Source organism: Pelobates fuscus, chromosome 2, assembly GCF_036172605.1.
Source record: "Pelobates fuscus isolate aPelFus1 chromosome 2, aPelFus1.pri, whole genome shotgun sequence".
Classification (NCBI taxonomy): domain Eukaryota; kingdom Metazoa; phylum Chordata; class Amphibia; order Anura; family Pelobatidae; genus Pelobates; species Pelobates fuscus.
The window spans coordinates 81248425-81272905 of NC_086318.1; the positions used below are offsets into that span (position 1 = coordinate 81248425).

At 44.4% G+C, this 24481-nt stretch overlaps 1 protein-coding gene across 8 annotated transcripts in view; it reads left to right on the top strand.

The window, feature by feature from the left end:
* The first annotated feature begins 241 nt into the window (after positions 1–241).
* Positions 242–24481, top strand: part of PIK3CB (phosphatidylinositol-4,5-bisphosphate 3-kinase catalytic subunit beta) — a 191440-nt gene continuing 167200 nt past the window's right edge. For 2 of the 8 annotated variants that reach the window (XM_063442334.1, XM_063442324.1), the window contains exon 1: positions 2308–2400. The gene's annotated coding sequence lies outside the window, so the exon portion shown is untranslated. Of the gene's footprint in view, positions 325–1958; positions 2032–2138; positions 2174–2307; positions 2421–16313; positions 16386–23779; positions 23800–24481 lie in introns of those variants that run through there. The other 6 variants (XM_063442326.1, XM_063442325.1, XM_063442329.1 and 3 more) reach the window with 6 other exon arrangements.

Sequence of the window (24481 nt, forward strand, 5' to 3'; positions counted from 1 at the left end):
AACATGCTGTGCATGAGGATGTCCCGCATCTTTTAAACTCCCATAGTAAAGCATAGTTGTATAGTGTGATTTCTGCTTTAAGTGTCTTTTGCTGAAATATGTATAGTTGGGCTATGTTTGAAAATGCTATTCTGGGCCAAGATTCTACAAGTGTTGCAATCACCATGGAAACCATTGGAATGTTCCTGATCATCGCTCCATTTTTAGAACATTGCCCCATAATGTCTTTGCTGAGGACAGGAATGAAAGTTAATCATTTAAAGCAGTGCTTTAAAAGGATCTACTCTTAATTAAGCATATTTCATACAAGCCTTGGACAGATAAGTTAACATATAAGATAACATTACATAAGCTTAAAAATATATGGGCCTTAGGCAGAGATGATCACTGTTCTTAACCCCTCCACCCCCCTAACTGGAGAAAAAGATCAAAACCTACCAGCTTGTTTCTGTTAAACTAAGGTTTTGGATACTTTGCTTACTGCATTTAATATTTTATCTGTTTTACTTTATAGACAGAATCACTAACATATGATTGTAACCAGACTGGTTAATGTAGAGAATGACCACATGTTGAGAAATCTGTTTGGACTTGTGTCTGTCATTGGGGGCTGTTCTAAAGGTTGGCTCATGCAGTGACAGGATGAGGTGGTGTTACAAAGTATTAACAATGTTGTCTTCTCCTGCCTGTCTCACTTCCTCAAGACAGTTCTTCTTTCTCGCCCATACCAGTGTGTAGGGGAGGAGCCAAGAATCAGCACAGCACTGCAGTGAATTGGTTAATATAGCAACTCATGGGCTGATAGAATGTTTCAACCAGTTATCTAACCTAGACATGAACCATGTAATAATAGGAGACATGTGCTGAGCTGCCCTTCACATGTTGAAAGATAGAATATGAGCAGGTATCCGTAGTTTTGACTGGTACTAGAGACCCTGGCTCGGAATAAAGGGAAACTCCTAAAAATACATGTATTTTAATGCATATAGTTACTCATTGCAAAAAAAAAAAAAAAAAAAAGGGTTTTACTAAAATGTCCACAACTAGTTTGACTTAAACATTAGCAGCTAATGAATATCCACATACAGTTTGACCGTGCTGGGTATGTCGTCCAATGAAAAGCTTTTCAAGGATTCTATGAATTCAAAGCCATTTTTAACTATTTATTTTTTGTGTCTGTTAAAATGACTTGCTTTTTCAAGCTACTGTGGACTAAAATTCCTTTGGAGTGATATTCCACATAATCTGTTTCTTCACCATCCCATTATATAATCTGTGTATTCGAACTGCAACAAGCTTCAGACAGAATTTCACTGAGCATGATAGGAGTTTTAGTCAAGCAGGGGAAGGCAGCTTGTTGAACTAAATGTAATGGGAAATACATTTCCAATAGAGTGACATGTTTAGTTTTTTCTTAGGCATTTGCACCTAAGTAGTGCAGAGGTCTGAAAAAAAACAAAAAAAACATTTGGGAGTAAGAGAGTTAAAATTCCTGAGAGTGGGGCAGGTGGAGCTTTGACATGGTCAAGGTATTTACCATAGTAAGAATTTCCAAGAAATTCAAAGTACATTTCCAAGTTAATGTTAAAATATCCTTAATGAAAACAGAAATGACTTGGAGATTTTTATTTCCTAATTTGGCTACTCTGACCTACATTTTAGGTTTCCTGGCATCTCTCACTTTGGTGAGTAAGCCTGGTGTGAGTATGAATGGGGTTGGTCACTAAAGGACCACTATAGGCACCCAGACCACTTCAGCTCAATGACGTGGTCTGGGTGCCAGGTCCATCTGGGGTTAACCCTGCAGCTGTAAACATAGCAGTTTCAGAGAAACTGCTATGTTTACAATAGGGTTAATCCAGCCTCTAGTGGCTGTCTCACTGACAGCCGCTAGAGGCGCTTCGACGCCTGCGTCCATAGGAACAGGCTGAATGCGCGCGCGCGGCTCTTGCCGTGCATGCGCATTCAGCCGATGACTTCGGAAGGAGGAGGAGAGTCCCCAGCGCCGATTGAGCCCGGCGCTGGAGAAAGGTAAGCCCTTAACCCCTTCCTCCAACTTCAGCCCGGCGGGAGGGGGACCTATTAACACTATAGTGCCAAGATAACGAGTGTGTTCTCCTGGCACTATAATGGTCCGGCTCTGTAGTGACTCATCTGAGTGTGTCCAGGATTGGTGAATGGCTGTCTAGAGTGCGCACAGGGCTGCTTGGTGAGTAGCTGGTCTCACTGTATATACTGTACATGGTGGGCTGGTGCGAGACAGATACAGTTGTGTGCGCAGATTCCGAATAGCCAGCCTCAGTTTGTTGCGTTGGTGAGAAGCACCTCTGAGTGCATGAAGGGTTGAGGAGCAGATTACCCGGAGTTACTAAGGAGCTGTCCTGTATAGCTGCAGGATCGGTGAGAATCTTGCAGGATCGGTGAGAATCTTGGCTTTCTGAGTGCAGAGAACGTGGAAGCTTGGCTTGTTTGCAATGTCTTGTACAAAGTTGGTTACAAGGTGTCTTGTTGAAATGTATCACGGGCTGGCAGGTAGCTGACCTGAGTTTATCTTGGGTAGGTTGATGAGTGGCTTCCATGAGTGTTACAGGGTTGGTTTGTAAGTTGCTGGTGTGAGATGTTTTAAGATTTTTCTGAGTAGATTTATTGAGTTTGTGCAGGGCTGGTGAGAGGTGGGTATACGACTGTAAAGTTTATTATATTATTATGTGGCTATTACCCCTTTAAAATACAAAATACCGTTGTGCTGTATGTTACTAACCATATGGTTATTTTGTTTTATATGCCATGGCAACAACATATTTCTTTTAGTGTTTTGCTTATATCTGTAAAGCTGTTGAAAGTTAAATCACAGATTATTATTTGTGCAAGTTTACTGCAAATGGTTCTGCTGACTGCTTTCCAGAAATGTCCTTCTTTCCCAGCCTGGTTCTTAGTATAGAATACAGATCCATGTCCACACATCCTCCCACACGAATATACTGCAATCTTCATTATCTTTTAGTTTTACTGGACTGTGAGTCAGTGTTGGTATACGTCCTCTGGATTTCCGAAACCAGGCTTCTACAAACAGCCAGGTGGTGCCAAGTAATCTACTGTCAATTCTGAATAGCTGTTTTTATATCTTAACACAACACCGAGTGGTGCAGTATGACCGTCACTCTCTGGTCATCTCCTCCTGTGGCCCTGGCCCTAGGTCAGGGATAGGCAACCTTCGGCACTGCAGATGTTGTGGACTACTTCCCCCATAATGCTCTTACACCTTGGCAAAGAATCATGGGAAGTGTAGTCCAAAACATCTGGAGTGCCAAAGGTTGTCTATGCCTGTCCTAGCAATAGTTATCAAATTGTTCAGGCTGTAGTGGTTATAGTTGTTTGCAGTGTTCTATTTACACAACCCACTCACTGAACCATGCATTAATAAATTAATCTGATTGCATAATAATTGTGGTATGTGCAATTATTGAGTCCAGTGCTGTTCATTTGGCATCTAGGTATGGCACATGGAACTTCACCATGTCCCAGATATCATTTCTGCTTGTAATATTGCCCACTTGTCCTTTTTCTTCCTGTAATTTTCACTCAATACACATATACTTTATTTTATTGTCTCATTCACCCTTCAATAGTTATACAGTGCCCTTTGGGTCTTTGGACTCTGAAGTATTTTATTGACATCAATATGATATAAGCTACGAATGACCGGGGACATATGTCTGCCGTTAACATCTGTCATATTTGAAGAGAGCCATAGTCACCTTTACTGAAGGGCCTGAAAGCTGACAAAAGCTGGCAAACATCCAAAATGCTATTGACTCAGAGATGCAGATAGTCTGTTTAATCAGACTGAACTGATGTTTTATTGTTTTGTTTTTTTGCAAAGAAGAATAATCAGGGAAATCATATTTAATCTGCAGGCTGTTGATATGTTTATCTTTTAATGGAGAAATTATATTGCCTCTTTGGGTAAACTGCTATGTTTACAGCAGGAAGGGTTAAAACTAGAGGGACCTGGCACCCAGACCACTTCATTGAGCTGAAGTGGTCTGGGTGACTATAGTGTCCCTTTAAATTCTACATTCATAATGTTCACTACAACAGGGTGTTACCATTTTCTTTTAAATAATGCAAGAATGATAATTTGTGTAAGTTTTGATTCACTATTGATATGACTCATAAAATGCTCTGAAATATCTTGCATAGTTATGAATCAATGCTAAAGCACAACAACAAAACACATCCGTAGTTCAACCCTTTAATTATAAGGCACCTAAGTACCGTATTTTTCGCTCCATAAGACGCACCTCACCATAAGACGCACCTAGTTTTTAGAGGAAGAAACCCAGAAAAAAAATATTCTGAACAAACTGTCCCATAGTGTTTCTTACTATGGGACAGTTTGTACAGAATATTTTTTTTCTCCCCTGTCCCATAGTGTCCCCCCCTCCCATAGTCTTCTCCTCTCTCCCATAGTCCTCACTCACCCCCTCCCCATAGTCTTCACCCCCCCCCCTCCCCATAGTCTTCACCCCCCCCCTCCCCATAGACTTCACCCCCCCCCTCCCCATAGACTTCACCCCCCCTCCCCATAGACTTCACCCCCCCCTCCCCATAGACTTCACCCCCCCCTCCCCATAGACTTCACCCCCCCCTCCCCATAGACTTCACCCCCCCCTCCCCATAGACTTCACCCCCCCCCTCCCCATAGACTTCACCCCCCCTCTCCCCATAGACTTCACCCCCCCTCCCCATAGACTTCACCCCCCCTCTCCCCATAGACTTCACCCCCCCTCCCCATAGACTTCACCCCCCCCCTCCCCATAGACTTCACCCCCCCTCCCCATAGACTTCACCCCCCCCCTCCCCATAGACTTCACCCCCCCCCCCCCATAGACTTCACCCCCCCCTCCCCATAGACTTCACCCCCCCCCTCCCCATAGACTTCACCCCCCCCCTCCCCATAGACTTCACCCCCCCCCTCCCCATAGACTTCACCCCCCCCCTCCCCATAGACTTCACCCCCCCCCCCCCCATAGACTTCACCCCCCCTCCCCATAGACTTCACCCCCCCCCCCATAGACTTCACCCCCCCCCCCCATAGACTTCACCCCCCCCTCCCCATAGACTTCACCCCCCCTCCCTCCCCATAGACTTCACCCCCCCTCCCTCCCCATAGACTTCACCCCCCCTCCCTCCCCATAGACTTCACCCCCCCCCATATTCTTCACCCCCTCCCCATATTCTTCACCCCCTCCCCATATTCTTCACCCCCTCCCCATATTCTTCACCCCCTCCCCATATTCTTCACCCCCTCCCCATATTCTTCACCCCCCCTCCCCCCCCCCCATATTCTTCACCCCCCCTCCCTCCCCATATTCTTCTCTCCCATACTGTCCCCCTCCCCTTGTCCCATTATTACTTACCTGTCTTGCAGCGTTGGCCGGCAGCACAGGGCGCACCGCGGTAGTGGAACTTGAATTTCATGTTCCGGTTTCCGGCGGGACTGAAAGGAAGTGCGCACTCAGCTTGTGCACACTTCCTTTCAGTCCCGCCGGAAACCGGAACATGAAATTCAAGTTCCACTACCGCGGTGCGCCCTGTGCTGCCGGCCAACGCTGCAAGACAGGTAAGTGAAGCTTCATATTCGCTCCATAAGACGCACAGACATTTCCCCTCACTTTTGAGGGGAAAAAAAGTGCGTCTTATGGAGCGAAAAATACGGTAAATTGTCAGTATCGTATATCTAAGCATTTTATAAAGGTGTATATAGACTGTAAAGCAGAGGTGCCAAAATGTGGCTCCCAGATGTTTCGTACTGCGGTACCCATAATCACCTGCAAACCTATGGCTTACATGATTTTTGTAATCCAGAAAAATCTGGGCTTCTTAAAGGACCACTATAGCCACCCAAACCACTTAAGCTTAATGAAGTGGTCTGGGTGCCAAGTCCATCTAGGGTTAACCCTGCCTGCTGTAAACATAGCAGTTTCAGAGAAACTATGTTTACATTTGGGTTAATCCAGCCTCTAGTGGCTGTCTCACTGACAGCCGCTAGAGGCGCTTCCACGCTTCTCACTGTGATTTTCACAGTGAGAAGACGCCAGCGTCCATAGGAAAGCATTGAGAAAGCTTTCCTATGGACTGAATGTGCGCGCGGCTCTTGCCGCACATGCGCATTCAGCCAGTGACTTCAGAAGGAGGAGGAGAGTTCCCCAGCGCTGGAGAAAGGTAAGATTTTTACCCCTTCCTCCCACTTCAGCCCAGCAGGAGGGGGGCCATGAGGGTGGGGGGGACCTATTGACACTATAGTGCCAGGAAAACGAGTAGTGGTCCTTTAAGTTCAATTCTTCATCATGAATGGGTTATTTGCTTTTTGGCTTGTTCAAAGCTCAGTGGAAAGTCTTGGTATTTGCAATAACTTGAAATGGTAGTACGTTAGCAATAATAAAAAGGGTACTGTTTTGGCATAAGTCATAATTTGTTTAGGAACTAAGGAAGAAATAATTGGTCAACTGTCTGTTTCCTGATGACAATCCAAGCATTGCAAAAAAATGATTCCCTTAATCTATTCTACTTACTTGATGTCAGATTTTTTTTTTTTTTAATCCACTTATGACAGAAGATTCTGCACGGAGCCTGGCTGTGCAGGGCCTCTGTCACTGGCTAAGACTGTGTGTGCAGCTGATGCTCGCAGACAATGATCCGACCACCCTGCAAGGCTTAGCTTGGTAGAGCTAACAGAAACTCCAATCAGGAGCTTCCATTTATAGAAAAGGCGTTGGCAACAGGCACCAATTGGACCCCTGGTATGTTGTCAAATGTTTAAGCGTTTTGACTACTTACCCTTGGAGGTCATCAGAGCACTCCTCGCACCACAAACACTATAGTGGGCTGTTGGGGTGAGACGTGTTCCGTTACAGAACATATTTTTCCACCAAGAGAGTTTAGTACCTTGGTGTGTGTTGCCCCTTATTGTAACTCCTTGGTATTCAAAAGGTTAAGAAATCCGTTTCTTTTTCATTGTGTAGCACGGTATGGCCTGCTGGAACTTGTGATCCACGAACATACATGCTCTTCACAAATAGAATCCATCAAATTCCACTGAGATAGCAATGGAAGTTTTTTTTTTTTGACATGATCAGGGTGTGCTGGTCTGGCTAGGAGCCAAGAAGAAAAAATAAAAGAAATTCCTCTTGAAAATACCTTTAGGTGCTCTTTATTTGCCGCTAGTGAATTCAAAAAGCATGTTACCGCCAGCAGACCAAAACATGACAATTTTACAGCAGGAGATATTTAGAGGGCAGTGTCAAGTTGGCAAGAGTACATCTAACTTCAGATTACTGTTATTAAGAGGTTACACTGTGGGGTATCATGGCACTCCTCACTCCATAACAACTATGGCACGCTGTAGTGGTTATAGTGCTTGGCATAGTTCCTTTATTAAAAATGTACCTAACATATCAGGGGAGTGGAATTTTTTTAAATTTTTTTATTAAATCTACTTGTCCAAGGACAGAAGTGAAAGCCCAATCTATTTGTCCGTAATGACAATATACTTGTCCTTCCACTATATTTACAATTAGAAAGTTTGAGGGAACCTGCTTAGACCTGGACATTGGCAGGGTTATTGACTAAATTCTGAATTTTCCCAGATTAATTCTGAAAGAAAAAACTGTTGCCACATAGCTTATCTGGAAAAATGTTCCACCTCCGCTACAGTTACAGCAGGCTATTTTTTTCCATTCAGATTTATTTTTAAAGAATGTTGGGTTTAGTGTCTTGCCCTTGGTCCTGCCCCATTGTGTGTATGGTGTGTTTCATCTGTATATGTGTGTAATGTATGTTTCTGTGCTGTCTGCATGTTGTGAGTGTGCGTATGAGTGCTGCCTTTATGTTTGTGTGTGTGTATTCTGGCTGTATGCTGTGTGTCTGGTGTGTGCTGGCTGTATGGTGTATGCGTGTGTGTATGCTGACTGTATGGTGTGTGTGTTGGCTGTGTTGTGTGTGTGTGTGTACCTATTGTTTGCTAGCTGGCTGTATATTGTGTGTGTGTGGGTGTGTGCTGGATCTCCTACTCTTACCAACCCTTAAGCCAAATCAGGCTCCAATACATGCCGCAGACCACAACCTCACCTAAACAAACTGCCAACCCGGAACTATTCTAATACTTTTTGACAACATTTTTCCCATTATTGGTTCACCAAAGCAGGGGCCCTAAGCCTTACATTAAGCAGTCAAGTTTCAAGAATATTATGTGACCATCAACATGAAATTATTATGTTGCCAGCAGGTCTCTGGCGCTAACTTACCTTTAGAGGTTAAAGTTTAAACCATTTGTGTATGTACCTTTTTCAAGCCATTTTTATGAATGTGAGCTGTTTGGCTTTGCACATCAGCTGACTTCTCTAAATCAATCAGCAGCTCCCCTGCCAGATGCTGTCTAAATCTTCCATTATGAAGAATTTCAGAAAGCGAGACTATGGGCAAGAGGAATGATAGACAGATCCTGCACTGGAGAACGTACCTAGGGGTAAAATTATTCATGAACTGTTTAACTGCTAAAGGTAATCCAGCACCGGCATGTCATGGATCCTTCGACTGCATGTGGCAAAAATGGAGATAATTACCTTCCAAGGATTGAGGGGAGTGCTGCTCGGCGGTCTTCTGCCATGATGCCTGGCTTTTGCGGCATGTCGGTGCATGCTGGCTGCTGCGGACCCACACAATTATATAGCACGACACGCGGGTGATGTCACACAAAAGATGCACATGCACCTTTTGGGGTCAAGTGCTAGGTACAGCCAATCGGATCTGCAAGAGGGTTATTTAAACTCACTTATTCCTTAGCTCAATGTCCTGTCGTGGTTTCCATTAGATGGTTATCCGAGAGTGTGTTCCTGATCGTGTTTTTCAGTTTTTTTGACTTCCTTGATTTCTGGTACCCTTGACTTTTGGCTTTTCCTTATCGCTGTGTCTCGTTCTGTGTCCCTGACCTCGGCTAGTTTTCTGACTATTCTCGGGTACGTTAAGTCCGGCCATTCTAAGGCCTGGTAAGACGTTACCTTTAATTCTAGGGTGAGATACTATTCTGCATGCTGGATCAATGTAATCCTGACACAGTGTCCTCCTGGCACTAATCCTCTTCATGTCAATTAAGTTGTTATGGTGCCCAAACTGTTCCTTTAAGCGATTTGAATCCTTCCAAAGATTTATTGACACATTAACAGAACTATTTTTGCCATATTGATTTGAACTGTCAAAATGACGTGATGAATTATTGAAAATTCTTCTAATTAAAGGATACTCAGAAAATTAGCAAACCAGTTTGTGTACGAACAGAACAAACGCCTCCACTGCAAGCAACATCACAAAACTAATATCAATTATTACTGTAGCGCAAACAAAGCCCTGTTACATTAAATTAATTTCCTCCAATCAATATCACAACTAATACGCATGTCCATTATATCCTAAAAGTCTGCTTTGGAAAACCTGAAAGAAACACGCAATCAATCATTATCATTTTAAGTTCAACAGACGAGATTAACATGCTTAAAGTTGTGTTAGATAACAAGGTAAAATATAGGTAGAGACAAATAGACATGTAGGCCGGATTCTTTATATGCAATTAAGACCGCATAAAGGGTGATACGTAATAAACATGTTACCTATGTCAGTATCATATTATCAGTTATTTTAATAATAGCTTATGCCTTGGGTTGCACACTCGTTAAAATTACCACTGGGGCTGAGTACCATTTCTATAAAGCCACTATTTTGAAAAGAAAATAAAGATAAAAGACAACAGGTCGAAAGCAAATAAAAGATTACTACAAGCAGGTAGCCAAGCAATCAGATCGTGACTAAGGGCAGCGACCACAGACACAAGTGATGGATCCCCTCACAGTGGTTGTTTCTCCTTCAGGTCTAGGACTTCCCGAGGGTGTGGGCTACGTAGGGGGGTGAAGACTCCGCTTGGATCGAGAGCCAGGTGAGTAGCTTGTGAGCTGGGTACCTGTCTTCCGGCTATGAGGTGTGCTTCTCTAATTCCTCCGCAACTGCAGTCTTGCAGCAGGTACACTATTTAAAGCAGGCTCTGGTCACTGTGGTTGGCTAGGTTGTGAGACCCGGGCTTGAGTGTGTCTCTGCACTCGCCGCTTGCTTGTGTCCCATCTCCTCCGGTCTCTTTCAGGCAGCAAAGAATGTGTTTTGCCATACACTTCTCCATTTGGGCCCAAAATTGCTCAAAGATTGCCTCAACAGTATGCAACTGGAATGATCTTGTAGTTGTGAGCTGCACTGTGTCGGGCTCTACGGCCCAGGAAGAGTTGTCTTGGCCATTGTGTATGGAGGCTTCAGAGCATGGGAACTGTAAGTACATTAGTGCTTTTTGTGTTTATTAACCCAGTGGGGTCTGGGATAACCCCCGCCGGATCAAGTGTGGGGGGGAGAGAGAGTAGGAACACGTTGAGTTCAGACAGAAGGCTTTTGAGTGGAAAGAGCGGCTGCCTCTCCCTGGCTCAGACGCTTGTAGGCCGCGGATGCATACCTCGTGGACAAGAGTGGACTCCCTGGATTAGTTAAAGTGTCCCCAGTGCAGACAGTACACGGTGGGGCTAAATGAGGCTCAAGATTCCAGGGTACAGCTGAGGAATCCCACAAAAGTCCAGGAGCTTGTTCACCATGCTTCCTGTCGGCTTGGCGGTCAGGCTCCGCCCCCATTATTGGTATTTATATAGCGCAAATTTGTTCCGCAGCGCAATGTTATGAAAGGGGGAAATTTAACAACGAATTACAGACATTTACAAAATGATACAAAAATAACTTATGCCGCATTACTGGCAGGAAAGAGTCCTGTCATTTGGGGTCGTGATTTCGTTGAAAATAGTCAAGCAACACTGGGTAAAAGTCAGAGAATGTGTCATATTGAATTCTGGTACTACATTGTGATCACATCTCATAATTGTTGATTCAGTAGAAGGGGGTAAAAAATAGGTTTTTACCAGAAAGCGTTAACGAACTTCCTTTTAGGCTCCAAAAGTCAATTGTATGTTCCCTTGATTAAAGAGGAACTGTCACTTCCAGAGAAGTGACAGTTCCTTGTTCCTGCACCCCAATCCCAATAAAGGCGATGTCCCTGTGTACTGGGGTGAAAAGAGCAGTGAAAGTAAGTAAAAGCCTACTTATCTTTGCTGTACTTTTGGCTTCCTTACCCCATGATGCCTCAGGCAGGCATGTGCATGTTCAGGCATCTAAATAATGCATTATAACTTAGTATGTTCCACATGCACCATGCTTCTACTCTGAAAGTTAACTGAATGACATACTTTACCTGCACATGGCTGGCAAACTGTGTTAATCTAAATTTTTAAAGCGGCACTGTCACTTTTTTTTTTATTCTGCTTTGCTTCACTGTGACTGTGTTTCCCTGGAAACACAAGTGTGGTGTGTTTTTTTTTTTTTTTTTTTATAATTTTGCTTTAGAAAGTTATACGTGAGGAAAAGTAAGGGACTACGTTTCCATGTGTCATTCATGGCCAATTGTTACTCGCCTCCTTCCAGCAAAGACACTCACAAGATCCAGCCGAACTGGGCATGTGCATGCTTTTATGCGCACGTCCTTGGGAGGACAGAGGAACAGACTTCTTGCACATTACTATAGTGGATTTCCTATGATGGCTGGGCTGTGCTGTGCAGGACATACAAAAAGGTAAGCAGCATTAGGTCCCAGGATCATCACCAAGCATTGGGCGGGTTAGGGAGGCTCGGGGACTCTAAAAAAGGCTGGGGCAGTGGAGTAGAAAAAAGTTATATAGACACTAGGAATTTCTAAAACAAACTTTTAGTATAACGAACAGCTAGCTAACGTTTATTTAGATGTCTGATTGTGCTAAAAGTGAGGACGTTCATATTTAATGTCGTAATTGTTCTAAACAAGTACTTTGGCCGAGGGTTTGCAATTCATTTTATAATTGAACACTGTGTGCTGTCTAGAAAATAAACGAGGTTTGAATTTTGGGAGCATATTGTCCTTTTATCTTAAAACTCTGGCAACATTCATGGTTAACTTTTGTTGTTTCGTTTTTGTGTGTTTTTATACATTTCTGCATCTCCTATTTTGGATAATGATATTACACCAGTCGGATGCTTTTTCAGCTGCCCCTTGGCACGTTTACACAGTTGGAAATTCGGTTACTGTCAAGCTAAGCTATGGCTTCCCAGATTTTTTATTTTCTACCTTTTCCATGATGTTCATCCAGCCCCTAGTTTGACTCGGCACTGTGGGAAATGTAGCCATCACTTAGGATGCCAATTTAGCCTTTACTCCCTGATCAGTGTCCTTTAAGTGTATACCTCACCCCCCCACCCCCAATCCAAAGCCAGCTTATATTGGCATCATTATCCCTTTTACATTGCAGAGGAATACCTGACTGTATGCTAGTATGATGCTTCCCCTGTTTCACTACTCCACCTCCTACTCCATATTGTCACTGAATGCTGCTTCTCCACATCATTTTATGACGCGAACGGTGTGAATTTTGACGTACGCATTTTGCTTGCGTCACAGTACCTTGGCATTCTGGGGTCCCACTTATGATGCTGGCCTATAGGCTTTTCTAGTTACTATTTGAAGTGGCACTGTCACCCCAATATTAAACATTTTGTATTTCATAAAGATCGAATCTACTCATTATGACTGTTGAAATTTCACTAAAATTCCAACCCAGTCTAAAGAGATATACAGAGGCAAAGAATGGACTACTTTGAAATCTGTATTTCTCCTCCGCCTGACACAAAGCAGAGGGAGGACGGCTGCAAGGAATTGGCTTTGTCTATGGAAGATGCTGAAGCACGAGGAGTTCAAGAGGAGCAGCTCAACCAAGATGGAGGCGCCCGTGAGGGACAGATTCAGGTAATTTATCTCACCTTACCTGCCCACCAGACCACCAGCGGAGATGTCACAGTAAGGAACTTTGCAAATTCAGCAAAGTCCCCAGAAGCTGACAGTGTTGCTTTAAACAATAATATAATAATAATAATTTGCTTTTTTTTTTTATAGCGCTTTTCTCCCTGTGAGACTCAAAGCACTTTACAAATATACTAACATTAAGACATAAAAGTTAGGAGTTTCTGAAGGTCCGATGAGCCCTAAATGAACCCCCCCCCCCCATCAAGGTGACTAGGGGTCCCAAGCCCCTAGTCACCCCCCCCCCACCCCAAAACATTCTAACCCCTACCTACCCCCCTCACCCTAAAAATAGTGAGGGGGGAATAAAATAACTAACCTGTAAAAAAAATAATTAAACTTACCATTTGACGTCTTCTTTTTTTCTAAATTCTTCTTTCTTCAGCCCCCAAAAAGGCCAAATAAAAATCCATCATACCCGTCGCACTTTAAAAAAAAAAAAAAAAAAAAAAAAAAACGAGCGCAAAAAAAAAATTAATCCATGTTCACCCATGGAGGGCACGCCGCGTACTGAGCTCCGCAGGGCGGGTCAAGGCTTATATAGCCTTGCCCCGCCCTGCAATTAGGCTTAGAACACACTGATTGGTTGGTTTAAGCCAATCAGAGTGCTCTGTGTCATTTTACAAGCGTGGGAAAATTCCAAAGAACTTTCCCACGCTTGTAAAATGACACAGAGCACTGTGATAGGATGGTTTTCAAGCCATCCAATCACAGTGCTCTGTGTAATTTTACAAGCTTGGGAAAGTTCTTTGGAATTTTCCCACGCTTGTAAAATGACACAGAGCACTGTGATTGGATGGCTTGAAAACCATCCAATCACAGTGATCTGTCATTTTACACAGCGTGGGAAAGTTCTTTTGAATTTTCCCACGCTGTGTAAAATGACACAGAGCACTCTGATTGGCTTAAACCAACCAATCAGTGTGTTCTAAGCCTAATTGCAGGGCGGGGCAAGGCTATATAAGCCTTGATCCGCCCTGCGGAGCTCAGTACGCGGCGTGCCCTCCATGGGTGAACATGGATTTTTTTTTTTTTGCGCTCGTTTTTTTTTTTTTTTTTTTTTTAAAGTGCGACGGGTATGATGGATTTTTATTTGGCTTTTTTGGGGGCTGAAGAAAGAAGAATTTAGAAAAAAGAAGACGTCAAATGGTAAGTTTAATTTTTTTTTTTACAGGTTAGTTATTTTATTCCCCCCTCACTATTTTTACGGTGAGGGGGGTAGGTAGGGGATAGAATGTTTTGGGTGGGGGGGGGGTGACTAGGGGCTTGGGACCCCTAGTCACCTTGATGGGGGGGGGGGTTAATTTAGGGCCCCCACCCACCGCTCAGGGGTGGGGGCCAGGGGGGGGAGGACAGTAGGTCCCCCCCCTTATTATTTTATTAGGGCCCCCACCCACAGCGCAGGGGTGGGGGCCTGGGGGGGAGGACAGTAGGTCCCCCCCCTTATTATTTTATTAGGGCCCCCACCCACCGCGCAGGGGTGGGGGCCAGGGGGGGAGGACAGTAGGTCCCCCCCCCTATTATTTTACTAGGGCCCCCACCCACCGCGCAGGGGTGGGGGCCAGGGGGGGAGGACAGTAGGTCCCCCCCCTTATTATTTTACTAGGGCCCCCACCCACCGCGCAGGGGTGGGGGCCAGGGGGGGAGGACAGTAGGTCCCCCCCCTTATTATTTTACTAGGGCCCCCACCCACAGCGCAGGGGTGGGGGCCAGGGGGAGAGGACAGTAGGTCCCCCCCCTTATTATTTTACTAGGGCCCCCACCCACAGCGCAGGGGTGGGGGCCGGGGGGGAGGACAGTAGGTCCCCCCCCCCTTATTATTTTATTAGGGCCCCCACCCACAGCGCAGGGGTGGGGGCCAGGGGGGGAGGACAGTAGGTCCCCCCCCTTATTATTTTATTAGGGCCCCCACCCACAGCGCAGGGGTGGGGGCCAGGGGGGGAGGACAGTAGGTCCCCCCCCCCCTTATTATTTTATTAGGGCCCCCACCCACAGCGCAGGGGTGGGGGCCAGGGGGGGAGGACAGTAGGTCCCCCCCCTTATTATTTTATTAGGGCCCCCACCCACTGCGCAGGGGTGGGGGCCAGGGGGGAGGACAGTAGGTCCCCCCCATCTTTAACCCCCGCGCAGGGGGGGGGGGTTATTAGGTGTTTTTTTGTTTTTTTTTACAGTGAGCAGCCACAGGCTGCTCACTGCTTACTAGACATGCCCCTACTCGCGGTATAGCGAGTAGGGGCATATTATTTACTAATACTAAGTAATCTTTACTTAGTATTAGTACATTTGGCTTCAAGACCAATTCAGGTCTTTCAGCCTTTTAGTAGATAGCTCCCTAATACCGTGGGAATTAGGGAGTTATCTACTAAGCGGCTGCAAGATGCAGCCACAGCAATGAATAGGATCGGAGTTTCATTCATTAGAATGAAATTCCGATACGAACAAAGTACCGAATTGCATCCTAACACCAATGGAGAAACTCTTCTCATTCTGTTAGGATGCAATTCGGCAGTTTTGCCGGCGTTCTGTCTAAGTGACAGGACGTTCGGCAATACTGACAGGAAGCATTGTGGGAACTGGGAGGAAAGCTAGGGATCATGGGAAAATTGGTCTGACCAGCGGAAATGAAGCACACTTTGCTCCTCCGCTGGTCAGAGCTGGTCAAGCGGAGGAATCCTCCATAAGACAGAGTCCCTACTTTGTCTTATGATTTTAAAGAAAACTAAAGAAGACAGGAAGAAAAGAATAACAGATCCCGAGAGAGGGGGAGAAGAGGAAGAGATTGAGGAAAGGTAAGTTCGGCATGACAGTGCCGCTTTAAGACAGTAGTGTATTCCATAATTTATGTGCCAACACGGTTTTAATTGTAATTTTTTTAGGTACTTTTTTTTTTTGTTTCTTTTTAATTATAGGAGCGAGATTTTGCCAGACAGACCTGTGCTGAATTATTAGACAGCGGAAATTGTTTGTTTAAATAAAACACAGTGATGACATAATTTGTACTGTCTCTAGAACCATTGCATGTCTGATATTCCAGACATAGACTATCGATCAAACAGCAAATCTATTGACTTTGTGTCTCATGCTGGCTATTTATTATCTCCCGATTGGTGGGTGAATCAGAGAGTTGTTACGTTGCTTACTTTTGTGGCACTGAGAGCGTTGGCCCTAAAGTAAAAAGTAATCAGGCAAGATGTAAATCCCTTTGTAATAACAATCTGCCGAGTTAGCTAGCTATTACAGTGGGTGCCAGAATGAGTACAGTGCTATGTGTCACTGCCATATCCTGAATTTTGCAATGCCTGCTTGTGAAGGATGGGTCTGCAGGCAGGAAGGGAGTGAAGAAAGTTGGCAAGCATCACCGATGACAGAATCGTTTACATGATGGATGGACGGGACTCTAGCCCATACACCCTTTCAAGTATGACCTTCGTCACTTTGTCATCCTTTGCTTTAAGATTTTTTTGTTTACCTATCGTACATTGTATGTTGGCACCCTGCAGTGCTGACAATTACTTTGCCTAAAATTCCAGACCCACTTGCATTAAAGGGTTAATTAACCTCTCCAGTATCTGGGGTAGGCCAATCTCATATTACCATACCGGTTCAGACATGTCACTGGTCCCAGAGGGGTTAATCTGTGTTATTCTTGCAGTTTTACCTGGACACCCACCCTGAGGGAAAGCAAAGCATGCTATCTGGAAAGTTTGTGTAAATGAAAGAATTCCTGACATTCCAGCCTACTCTGCCAGATTTGAAGTGCATTATTGTGCCCAGATTACATAACACAGAGGCATGGTTGGAATCATTGACCTGAATCATTCTCAGACTATTGATTAACCATAGACTATTACATTCCACAGTGAGACAGAGCGAGAGTCGTAACATCCAAACATCCACAAGATCTAAAGTAAACAGGAGCTATTGCTATTCACGCACAACTGTCCATTCACACACATAGTAATGAAGCTGGTTATTCACACACTTACACGGTTATCCACTGAAGTGAGAATTCCAAGATTTTTTATTTTCGGGCCAAAGTCACTGAACTGGAACATAGATGACTTAGAGAATTTCCCCAGTAAAGCTATTTTTGCTTTAAGTGAATTTGACACTTAAAATTCACTTGGAATTCTCACCTTGAAAAACCCTAGTATTCACGCGCAGTGCTGAAGCTGGGAATTCACGCGCAGTGCTGAAGCTGGGAATTCACGCGCAGTGCTGAAGCTGGGTATTCACGCGCAGTGCTGAAGCTGGGTATTCACGCGCAGTGCTGAAGCTGGGTATTCACGCGCAGTGCTGAAGCTGGGTATTCACGCGCAGTGCTGAAGCTGGGTATTCACGTGCAGTGCTGAAGCTGGGTATTCACGCGCAGTGCTGAAGCTGGGTATTCACGCGCAGTGCTGAAGCTGGGTATGCATGCGCAGTGCTGAAGCTGGGTATGCACGCGCAGTGCTGAAGCTGGGTATGCACGCGCAGCGCTGAAGCTGGGTATGCACGCGCAGCGCTGAAGCTGGGTATTCACGCGCAGCGCTGAAGCTGGGTATTCACGCGCAGCGCTGAAGCTGGGTATTCACGCGCAGCGCTGAAGCTGGGTATTCACGCGCAGCGCTGAAGCTGGGTATTCACGCGCAGCGCTGAAGCTGGGTATTCATGCGCAGCGCTGAAGCTGGGTATTCACGCGCAGCGCTGAAGCTGGGTATTCACGCGCAGCGCTGAAGCTGGGTATTCACGCGCAGCGCTGAAGCTGGGTATTCACGCGCAGCGCTGAAGCTGGGTATTCACGCGCAGCGCTGAAGCTGGGTATTCACGCGCAGCGCTGAAGCTGGGTATTCACGCGCAGCGCTGAAGCTGGGTATTCACGCGCAGCGCTGAAGCTGGGTATTCACGCGCAGCGCTGAAGCTGGGTATGCACGCGCAGCGCTGAAGCTGGGTATGCACGCGCAGTGCTGAAGCTGGGTATGCACGCGCAGTGCTGATGCTGGGTATGCACGCGCAGTGCTGAAGTTTGGTATGCACGCGCAGTGCTGATGTTTGGTATGCACGCGCAGTGCTGATGTTTGGTATGCACGCGCAGTGCTGATGTTTGGTATGCACGCGCAGTGCTGATGTTTGGTATGCACGCGCAGTGCTGATGTTTGGTATTCACGCGCAGTGCTGAAGTTTGGTATGCACGCGCAGTGCTGAAGTTTGGTATGCACGCGCAGTGCTGAAGTTTGGTATGCACGCGCAGTGCTGAAGCTGGGAATTCACGTGCAGTGCTGCAGCTGGGTATTCACACAGTGTGTTCACATGCATAGTACTGTAACTGCGTGCGTGTGAGCACCCAGCTTCAGCACTGTGCGTGTGAACACCCAGCTTCAGCACTGTGCGTGTGAACACCCAGCTTCAGCACTGTGCGTGTGAACACCCAGCTTCAGCACTGTGCGTGTGAACACCCAGCTTCAGCACTGTGCGTGTGAACACCCAGCTTCAGCACTGTGCGTGTGAACACCCAGCTTCAGCACTGTGCGTGTGAACACCCAGCTTCAGCACTGTGCGTGTGAACACCCAGCTTCAGCACTGTGCGTGTGAACACCCAGCTTCAGCACTGTGCGTGTGAACACCCAGCTTCAGCACTGTGCGTGTGAACACCCAGCTTCAGCACTGTGCGTGTGAACACCCAGCTTCAGCACTGTGCGTGTGAACACCCAGCTTCAGCACTGTGCGTGTGAACACCCAGCTTCAGCACTGTGCGTGTGAACACCCAGCTTCAGCACTGTGCGTGTGAACACCCAGCTTCAGCACTGTGCGTGTGAACACCCAGCTTCAGCACTGTGCGTGTGAACACCCAGCTTCAGCACTGTGCGTGTGAACACCCAGCTTCAGCACTGTGCGTGTGAACACCCAGCTTCAGCACTGTGCGTGTGAACACCCAGCTTCAGCACTAAGCTGGGTGTTCACACGCATAGTGCTGTAGCTGGGTATTCACACGCATAGTGCTGTAGCTGGGTATTCACACGCATAGTGCTGTAGCTGGGTATTCACACAGTGTGTTTACATGCATAGTACTGAAGCTGGGTGTTCACACAGTGTGTTTACATGCATAGTACTGAAGCTGGGTGTTCACACAGTGTGTTTACATGCATAGTACTGAAGCTGGGTGTTCACACGCATAGTGCTGTAGCTGGGTATTCACACGCATAGTGCTGTAGCTGGGTATTCACACGCAATGTTGAAGCTGGGTATTCACACGCAATGTTGAAGCTGGGTATTCACACAGTGTGTTCACATGCATAGTGCTGTAGCTGGGTATTCACACGCAATGTTGAAGCTGGGTATTTACACAGTGTGTTCACATGCATAGTGCTGTAGCTGGGTATTCACACGCAATGTTGAAGCTGGGTATTTACACAGTGTGTTCACACACTTGGTACTGAAGCTGGGTGTTCGAACACATATAATACTGAAGTTAATTATTCACACACATATAATAATGAAGTTAATTATTCACACACATATAATAATGAAGTTAATTATTCACACACATATAATAATGAAGTTAATTATTCACACACACATATAATACTGAAGCTAATTGAGGCTGAGGCATTTGCTAGAATGAAGGTAATGTTAGGGATTCATTTTACATGTATATCATTATTATTAAATATGTTGGGCCTCTATCTAAACTGAACACAGAGGATTAAAAACACACTGACTGTTTTATCAGAATGGAATGGAGTAGTGTAATAGGCAAACCGTTTTTTTTTGTTTTGTTTGTTTTTTAAAACCGTTTATGGATTTCAGATTTAAAAAGGGTGAGAATGGTAATTGATCAAACTGATAACACTGTGTTTTTATAGATCAGTAGTGGAATAAAGTTCATATATACACTGCATGGATGAATCTCTTGTGCTTCATGGTTGGAAGCGGTTGAGAAAAGCGCATGTGGGGCTTTAATTCCACTTCTTGTATTTTTTCTTTTCTTTTCTTTTTCTTTTGTAGCCAATGAATGATGTGTGTCTGTTTAGTCACACTAACTGCTTCCTAGTCTGATCATTGACATCACCAGGGCTTGCTGTTTCTTAACACTGTGACCCATTGACCCAGTGATCGTTGCACTTATAAAAGTCACCGTGTCACATGCCTGAACAATGACTGGAGTGGAATGTTCAGTGTCCCTGGCTGTTGAATGTGATTGGGATTTTGCCTCGCATGTCTGTGCAAACAGGATACCATAATGTATGGGGAATGGGATGTAAAGATAAAGCGACTGTGAAGTGTTTATGTGATGTGAGCCAAGAGAATAATGTCACTGGTCTAAGAGAGAAATTATTCTAGTGATGCTAGTTTCACTATTGGACACTGCCCTCCCCCAATCAGTAAGAAGCTTTGTTTGCACATGAACAGTGAGGAATTTGTTGGTGTCACAGAGCAGCCTTGGGGCAGACAGTGTGAGGGGTTTATCTTGATCTGTTCAGCACCTGGGGACCAAGACAGTGTGATATCCCTCCCCTGTTAGCTCAGACCTCCCACCTCTCCTGTAGTAGGCAGTCCATTCTTCAAAATGAAAGAATCATTGCAGAGCTGGACATCAACGTTATCCCAGCCGCAGCCGGCCTGAGCCCTACTGATCACATGTTCTCTTGGTAGGTAAGAAAGGCAAGGAATAGGGGACCTGTGTATATATATATATATTTTAAACCAAAATGTAGTAGAATTGCACTTCTTTGTAAAAGTAGGCATCAGGGTAAGAGCCGAACCAAAATAGTATTTTGAGTTAATTAAGGTTTAGGAATTGTATCCCATGTAATGGTTTTAATATTGGGCACACAATGATTCAATTTTAGATAACTTTATTGTAGTATGAAACCCTGACATCCTTTCGGTCAATATTTTTAATAGTATCATGATAAGCATTTATATCTGCCAGACAAGATAAATGTGGAAAGATACAAAAGGTGAAGAGGGCCCTGCTCAAAGGAATTTACACTCTAGGAGAGCTTTGCAGAGGTATATCAATCACCTTCAGACAGGCTTTATTGAATAGGATTGTAGTTCTCCAACATCTGTGGAGCTTTGTGTTACTCCGCTTTACATCAGACTGTGACAATATAAAGTACAAAGTCCTGCTTCCACAATAGCCCATTGACTGAAAAGTGAAAAAAACGAATGCCGGGAGCATGTTGCTTTGTACGCCACATGCAGGACCTATCCTTTATCAAATATTACTGCCATTGAATACTTTTGATCTTAATGACTGGGCTGTTTTTCTGTGCAACACATTGAGGCACTTAAATACTCATTTACACACGTACTTAAACCCAGAACAAATCTCACTACTTCCTTCCTGTAAACTGTCATAACCAAATGCATAAGTGGATCACAAGTCCTTCCTTAGTTGTCTTATGACACATAGAAAGAATTTCATTCACAAGTATCAATGTAACTTTCAGAATTCTAGAACAAAGAATTCTGTGTTTTGTTTTGTTTATTTTTTTTGGGCACAATAAGAACTTTTCAAACTATTTGTTTTTGTTTGATAACAGACAGATGTATTGTGATTACTTCTCTGCACTGTTACATGTAAAATGCTTTGATAAAGAGAAAGTGATGGAAATTCAATTATGGGATTTGATTGCATCTTGCTATTGACTGGGGATTTCTAAGGATGTTTACAGATAATTCCCAATGCAGGACTTCACAAACGTTTTGTTGTCATAGTGTGCAGGATGGCTGCTAAAAGGCATATCATGTTTATCATTGGGGTGTCCGAGATCAATTACAATAATTTCAGCAGACCACTGAACTATTGAGGGGACTTAGACTGATCAGTCACAACAGTAAAACCACTGACAGGTGAAATGAACAACATTGATTATATCATTACAACTGCACCTGACAAGGGGTGGGATAAATTAGGCAGCAACTGAACAATCAGGTCTTGAATTTCGTGTATTGAAAGCAGGAAAAATGGGCGAGCGAGAAGATTGACTTTGATGACTTTATCAGAGCATCTCCAAGACAGTAAGTCTTGTGGGTTGTTCCCAGTATACAGTGGTTAGTATGCACCACAAGTAGTGCAAGGAGGGACAACCGGTGAACCGGCATCAGGGTCATGGGTGCCTGAGGCTCATTGATGCATGTGGGCAAAGGCTAACCCATGTGGTCCAATCACACAAAAGAGCTACTGTTGCTCCAATTGCGAAACATTTTCATGCTGGCCATGATAGAAAAGTGTCAAAACACATAGTGCATCGCAATTTCCTGCGTTGCCGCAGACCAGTCATAGTGCCAGTTATGACCCCTATCCACCACCGAAAAGCCTTCAGTTGAGACTCAAGAGTCAGAACTGGAACATGGAGCAGCGGAAGAAGGTTGTCTGGTCTGATGAATCACTTTTTCTTTTAGATCAGGTGGATGGCCTGGTGCGTGTGCGTCACCAAGAGATGGCATCAGGATGCACTATGGGTAGAGGGCAGACTGGCAGAGGCATTGTTATGCTCTGGACAAAGTTCTGCTAGGAAACCTTGGGTCCAGGCGTTCAGGTGGATGTTACTCTGACACATACCACCTGCCTAGAGATTGTTGCAAACCACGTACATCCCTTCTTAGCAATATAGTTCCCTGATTGCAGTGGCCTCTTTCAGCAGGATAATGCACCCTGCCACACTGCAAATATTGTTCAGGAATGGTTTGAGGAACATGACAACCAGGGCAAGGAGTTCATGTTCAAAGGTCTTGTGGAATCCATCTCTCAATGTATCAGAGCTGTTTTGGCAGTATGGGGAGGACCTACATGATATTAAGCTAGTGGTTTTAATGTGACTGATCAATGTATACAGTAGTTCCCTCTAAACTTTTACAAATTTGTGGAATATGAGGAATTAAAGTAGATTTGGGGGTCCTGTGAAGTCCTCTAAATGAGAAAGGAGCAGAGGATTATATTTATACGTCAAATCTATACGTCTATTGTGATTTATGTAAAGAAAGCAGTGCTTTTGCTTACCTCCAATGCACACATTTCCCCAGAAATGCCTAAAAGATAACTGACATCACATTTTCACTTCTTATTTAATAAATATTGAGTTTCATTATTGTTATACACTTAAAATAAGAAGTGTTTGATGACAGTTGTCCTTTAAATTATGTTTACGTTGGTGACCTTTCCTCATTAATTGCTTTCTCAAGCAAATGACTCTTGTAGAATGTCTCACATGGATGAGCATTTGGCATGATTGTTAATGGTGTATTTGTGGTTAGTCTTGCCATTGATTTTTGTTTTTTCTGTCCTTTGCTTGCAACTTATCTAAAGATAACACTTGCACTTGCTGTAGAGCGTATTATTAAGAGAAAGTATAATGATTTAATAGAATCACAGTATTGATTTTTATAAGATGTGCATTACAGAAAAATATTTGCTCTCAACTGACAAGAAACCTTGAAACGTTTGTCCTACTTAATGAGGAACTATCTTGTTGTGTTTTTATTATTTTGACAGTTCCTTTTTTTTCTGTACTCCCCAGTAAACATCATTGTTTTTACTTACATATGCTGTGCATTTCTCATCCGCAAACACCCATCAAACGGATTACTCAGTCACTTTAGACCCTTATTGCTCTCAATCCCCTGTATATGGTTCTCCAATGTTTGTCTGCAGTGAATCATGGGAGATCATTTGCATGAAATGCCTTTGGAGAAATTAAAGGACATTTGTGACCTGAAAACATTATTTTTAAATGTAATAATCATTTCACCAAGTTAAGCAGGGAAGATCAAGAAGACTATCTGTTTTTAAACACTGTGATCCAAGGTGCATGTACATGACTAAAGTATCTTGCCGTATACTAAAGGTAGGGATGAGTGTATGTAATTTTGTTATTTATTTTCTTTTTTTTATTTTACAAATGCCTCATTTAAAAAAAAAAAAATCTATCATCTATTTCCTCATGTTTTGAAAGGAAATATAGTAGGGATGCACCAAAATGAAAAATCTGGGCCGAAACCGAAAATTCAGGATGCCCTTGGCCGAAAACCGAAACCGAAAATTACTTTTGTCCCCAAATGATTTTTAAAAAGTTTTTTTTCCTATAATTTTATTAATATTAGACTTTTTTAATGAATTGAATTAATCTAATATGAAAAACTTTCCTTCTCCCTAAATGTTCCTCTCTCCCCCCTCTAGTGTTCCTCTCCATTCCCTCTTTTTTAGTGTTCTTTCCCCCCTCCTCTGTCCCATAGTGTTCTCCCCTGTCCCATAGTGTTCTCCCCTGTCCCATAGTGTTCTCCCCGTCCCATAGTGTTCTCCCCCGTCCCATAGTGTTCTCCCCCGTCCCATAGTGTTCTCCCCCGTCCCATAGTGTTCTCCCCCGTCCCATAGTGTTCTCCCCCGTCCCATAGTGTTCTCCCCCGTCCCATAGTGTTCTCCCCCGTCCCATAGTGTTCTCCCCCGTCCCATAGTGTTCTCCCCCGTCCCATAGTGTTCTCCCCCGTCCCATAGTGTTCTCCCCCGTCCCATAGTGTTCTCCCCCGTCC